The following is a 6,006-nucleotide window of genomic DNA, read 5'->3' as shown; positions in this document are numbered from 1 at the left end:
AGTCGTTTGCTGCGTGATTTAGGATTCCTGTATACAAGCAGCCTCGAGGCTAGTTCTCTTGCACTCGTCGTGCACGAGCCTCTAAAGAATGTCTCTATACCACGAGTTCATAAATCATTTGAGAGTCGTCGAGATTGTGAGATAATTTTACTGCGCTCTTCTCTCCAGCACAGAGACAGCCTCAATTTAATGCAAATGCTGAACAACGCAGGTGCAATGTTTGCGACTTTTGACGAGAAGCGCGATCCAGAAGATAAGTGCATTGTATATGTGCGCCAATAGAGCACTTCGGCTTCTTCCCATCGCCCCCTTTTAGCTGGAATGCCATAATTTTGCTTGTCCTCCATAAATTGTGTTGATGCTGTTACAAGTTGAAACCATTGTTGTCCTCCTCTTTGTCTGTTTGCTTGTTTTTCGGCGGCGCGCAGACAACATAAAGCGAACGTGACACACACAAAGTTGTGTTTGCGTTCCTTTCTCGGGCTGCTGGCTTCTTCGAGCCGCTGAAAGAAAAGTACAATAAACTGTCCAATTTGCATGGCATACAAATGGTACCTAATTGTGACGCTGCCACCTTCTTTAATAATTCAGAGTGTACAAAGTTGACGAAAACTTAGTTCTCTTCGCTTTAGCCTCACATAATCGCGACTCCTTCCCTATTCCGACATCGCGAGATCATCCCCGCCCTCCTCCTACTGCACGCAACTGTTTTCATCGGAATGCATCAAACGGTGTGCCAAAGCACGCAGACATAGCTTCGGCGGCGCGTGCAGCTGGCTAGCCGGCCAGTTCAAGGACGGGGCCTTCCTCGGTTACGTCGCGCCCCTTGTAACGTGCATATAAGCACAGGGCCCTCGTATGGCCGCCGCACGCTGATAAGCAGGGCGTCACGAAGGAACGCGGTCGCTCGTGCATTTCCGCCCGTCTCCAGTCCAAGATACGATTTCTGGCACCTAGGGGCGCGATAAAAGATAAACGGGCTCCACAAGTCGAGCACAGGCCGCACGGGATTCTTTCACGGTTGGCGTATAGTTATATTTCGCTCCCGCAGTGCAGCGTGTGTGTAGCGGGTCGACAGGGTCGTCCCGTCTCAACACTGCCTCCGCAGCATGCATATAGCGACGTTCGCGCTTCGTATCGCATGCGCGTTGTATCTCCCAGTTCAATGGCGCCGGAAGCCCTTCTCGCCACGTGTGCCCAAGTCGAGTGCTTTTTTTGGTTCTCCGGACGGAAACGATACACTGCCCACGGTGGGGCGCGACTATGACCACATTTCCGCTGGCGACATCACGCACTTCTAACTGCCGCCCATGTGCATGCCTGCATGGTAACCTTGAATAAATGATGCCCCGCTGCTGAGCATGAAGTTGAAGAAAATAATGAAGTGCTGACGTTTTACGCGCCAAGATCATGATGTGATTATGACGCCCGTCGTAGTGAGCGGATGGCGAATCAATTTTGACCACTTGAGTGTTCTTGAATAATAACCAAATTCACGGTGCACGAAGGAGAACGTAAACTTTACTGACGAATCAATAAGATTCGAGTACGCCGTCCTTTTAGTGGGTCTGCATGGGCACTCGCCACGGACGTGGTTCCGAGACCTTGTCTCGAAGCGGCTTCCTCGGCTCGCTAGATGGCCCAGAGTTGTATACATACTGTCAGGTTCGAGATGAACAGTGCGGTCTTCCAGCGCGAGCGGAGGCTGGCGGTGGATGAGAGGGAGGGATCGGCACTGTACACTCCCACAGCATGTGACCAAGCGTGGCAAACATCGCCACACGATCTGCATCTGTTTTTAGTGTACATGTTTGGATACATAACGTGAACATTTCTGCATACCGTGTTCGTTACAAGGCGGCCAGGAATTGAAGTTGAGACCTCATGTCCGTCAACTCTGAGCCATAGTTTGCGAGCTACCGCGACGTCTAAGGTGTATGCGGTCGCTGCCGGTTTGATTCGCCGTCCGCCGCAATTCGAGGCAAACGAAACGCGACAACGCTTCTGAACTTATATTGCATGTAGTCAGAATTCCATTGATAATCACAATTAGCCCGGAACCCTCTACGACGACGCCCCTCATAACCCAGCTCTGCACTTTATGGACGTTTCTTAATTTACATACATGAAGGCTGCCCTTGGCCCCGCAAGACTGGATGGCTTCTTGGACGTAGTGAAGACTTGGCCAATTTAAGCGCATCATCGTCCGTACTCTCTTTTTTATTTTACAGACACGTGGTCTTTTCACAGGCACGTGCTTGGCTTTCACAGCAAGATGGCTTAAAATTTTTCAGTGCGTTGCTATTAGTATAACGCGCGCGTGACCTTGTCTATTTATTTTATTTTCAGAAGGCTACGTTCTCCGACTGTGAATAGCGACGAATTAGAAGCGCGAAAAAAGCGCAGGCCCCAAAAAGAAAAAAAGAGAGAATGTCGATGATCTTTAAACTACCCAAGGGCCCCTGCGGCCGAAGTGTGTGTCGGCCATTCCCTTAAAGTTCGGTTCCTGCTACGGAGCTGCAGAATATTATTACACAGTGCTCATTTCAGTCGCGTACGTACTACGTCCTGTTATAGCATCCGTCCCAACTGAAAGTAGAATGGATAGACGAGAGAAGACAATGAGCGAGACCCCGGTTAAAACGCATAGCAGTGACGCAGAGGTCAGTAGTGACTTTCCGTTGTCATGACTGTTACCGTCGTACGACGTGAGGAGAAAATTTCGGGCCAGCTTAAATTCATGCTGAGGCAACTGACATGCTGGGAATGCAATTCCGTGTCACCGCAACGTACCTCCCAAACGTCCTTCTGAACGCTAGAAAAGTACAAAACAGCGGACGCGGTCTTAGACGGCGGGGTTCAGAAAGCGCGTATAAAAAGGAGTGTACATCATCTGTTGCTCGACTGTCCCAAGCACATCCCACATAGACAGCGATTCCGCTTGCTGGACTCAGAGCGAACTTTTGCATTAGCGAAATTCTAGGCCTATAACCATCAAGGATAAATCGCAAAGCAATGAAAGTGCCCCAACGTTTTTTTGAAGACGCTTATATTTGTGATAAGTATTGAGTGAACTACATCAAAAGTGTGCATCGTGCTTGTATGTGCCAAACATCAGTGGTCCGTGTTAAAAGGGTAACTTTTAAACTCATAAAATGCAAGACTATATATACATTTAAAATTTTTTAAAATCCTAATAACCAAGTGAAAAGTGTCACCATCGACAAGAAATGGAGTCAACAACTCCTTCGTTTACTTTTCTTAATTCAATAAAAAAAGTTCCTGAATATTCGCTATTCCGAATATAAATCGTATAGTCGTGACTGTTCGATTCGTATTCGAATCCCTATTAGCAATTATCGGTTATTTGTATTCGTTCGAATATAAGGGATAAACAAAAGATTGCTGGCGTCACGAGAAGAAGGATGCCTGTTTGAATCAACGTGTGTACCTCGTCTATTTATGGCCCATCGCTTCGAGGACGGCACGTGTGCTTTTTACTCATCGGTGGTGCCCACCTGCACAGCCCCACGCGTGTGATAGCCATGGCGCGCACGCTAAGTGCCTTCCTGACATACCGAATGCTCATGGTCGACAGGATATCTGTCTTCCACACCCAATCCATGTGATCTGATGTGTTCATTTTATGTTTGTACAAGTGCAATAGATTTGAGCGCAAGAGAACGGGACACAAGAACAGATGATGACTACACGAGCGCTCAATACCAACTGGTTCTATTCGAAAAAAAAAAACCCCAAAAAACATGAGAATATAAAGCGCAGTACACCACAGACACTCTTCTTGTGTCTGGTCCTTATTCGCTCAAATATATTCCAGAACTAACCAACGCGCCTGGCAAAGCATTTTATTTTGTACAAGTGCGGAAATATTTTTGGGTGATTTCGGTTTTCTCTGTCTACGTGTGTTACCGCTGCTATAGGCCGATACGAGGCTAGCGTATATGCTTAGATAGATAGATAGATAGATAGATAGATAGATAGATAGATAGATAGATAGATAGATAGATAGATAGATAGATAGATAGATAGATAGATAGATAGATAGATAGATAGATAGATAGATAGATAGATAGATAGATAGATAGATAGATAGATAGATAGATAGATAGATAGATAGATAGATAGATAGATAGATAGATAGATAGTCTAACTAAAAAAAGTTGTTCGTTATTGGCAGGCTCGTCATAACCGGACACCGGGTGTCCCAATGTCGAAATTTTTCTAACGTTATCTTCAACTGTTCAACTCGTTCTTCATCATATTAATCTTATTATTCTGTAAAGGTCATGCAGAAGGTGGTCCCAAAGGAATAAGTGTCAGGGGGAGCTCCCGTTAGTACATGCATAAAAATGTAGAACAAACGATCAGCAACGAAAGTAGAAACTACGGTAAAATACAAATCGATGCAACATAACTATTTAAACATAGCATCATACCATCAAGACACGCAAGACAATGCTTACGATTAAAAAAATTCAAATCATCGTATTAAAAGTAATTACTCAATGACTGGTAGTTGAAGATTAGTCGGGAATCGGAAAGAAATTTTCTATCTTGAAATACCCATGCATGTACTACAATAATAATAGTAATTGATATTAGTAATCTGATGGTTATATAAAATCAACAGTGCGCAAACCAACAAAGCAAGAAATTAATTAATATATAAGCAATAAACTAGAAGTTTAATCCTCAAATAACACTGTAGTGTTTTTTTGTTTGTTTTTTTAATCAGGGTAAATAAGTTGTTGGTAACAAACTGTTTTAGAAGCCGACAGAATACAGCGTAGTGAATGGCATCATTTAATATTGGATGGTAGCGAATCTCGAAAGGAATTATTTTCATTCATAAACCGGGCGAAACAAAGAACTTTTGTTGTTGTTGTTGTTGTTTACCCGGGCGGATGCAGCTTTATATTTCACTTGTTTTTTTTTTTAAATTCCTAAAACAAATTGTCCGATCCTATTCGATATTCGCAGATCGATTTTTCAAAATGTTTGTGTTTGACTGTCTGAAAATTTCACTATTCTAGCAGCCCTACAATTTTTAAATGCATGTTTGAACCAGCTGTGGTGCCTTAGCAGCTCTATGGCGTTGCGCTTGCTAAGAAAGAGAGCGCGGGCTCAATTCCCGGCTGCCGCATTTCGATGGGGGCGAAATGAAAAAACACCTATCTATTTACATTTAGGTGCACGTTAGAGAACCCTAGGTGGTCAAAGTTAATAATATTTTTCTTGGGTATTAATGTGCCGAAACCCCGACATTATTACGAAGGAGGGCGCTTAGTGGGTGACTCCGGAATAATGTTGAGAAGCTGGAGTTATTTCGCGTGCATCTAAGTTTAAGTACGCAGGTGTTTTTGTATGTCGCTTCCATCGAAATGCGGCCGCCGCGTCCGGTAATCGAAACCACGTCAGCGCGACACATAACGTGCTAAGTTACCACGACGGGTGGTCAAAGTTAATACAGAGTCAATCACTACGGCGTACCCCGATGGTGATCACATGTAGCGTGGCTTTGTCATGTAAAACTACAGAAATAACATAACAAAATATTATTGGCAGGCGTGCTCCCTTCGTCATGAATGACGTTCAACGAAACTTGTTGCTGGCCGACTTGGTGCATACTCGCGACAGAAAATTTAATGCGCAAGTGAATGAGATTCGATCCTTGTGCATCTTTTTATTTTACGTACAAAAGCGCGATTTATCGGGTACTCACTGGAAACGGCGAGCACGCATGCACAGCAGGCTGCAGCTTCAATGGCCACACCGCTTCGTCGAAAAAGAATCGGCTGCAGCATCGGGAATATTAATAATAATAACAGCTGGAGTATTACGTGTCACAATCACGATATTGCCACGCCCGCTTCTTCTTTATTTTGATGTGTCGAGTTTGACCAGCAAGGACGGTTTCAACGCTCACGCTGGCCGCGATGTTGAGTAAGCTTCACGATTCTAGTGATCGTTTTGTTAAGATTGCGC

Source organism: Rhipicephalus sanguineus, chromosome 1, assembly GCF_013339695.2.
Source record: "Rhipicephalus sanguineus isolate Rsan-2018 chromosome 1, BIME_Rsan_1.4, whole genome shotgun sequence".
In the NCBI taxonomy this organism is placed as follows: Eukaryota; Metazoa; Arthropoda; class Arachnida; order Ixodida; family Ixodidae; genus Rhipicephalus; species Rhipicephalus sanguineus.
Note: the sequence above shows the minus strand (reverse complement) of the source record.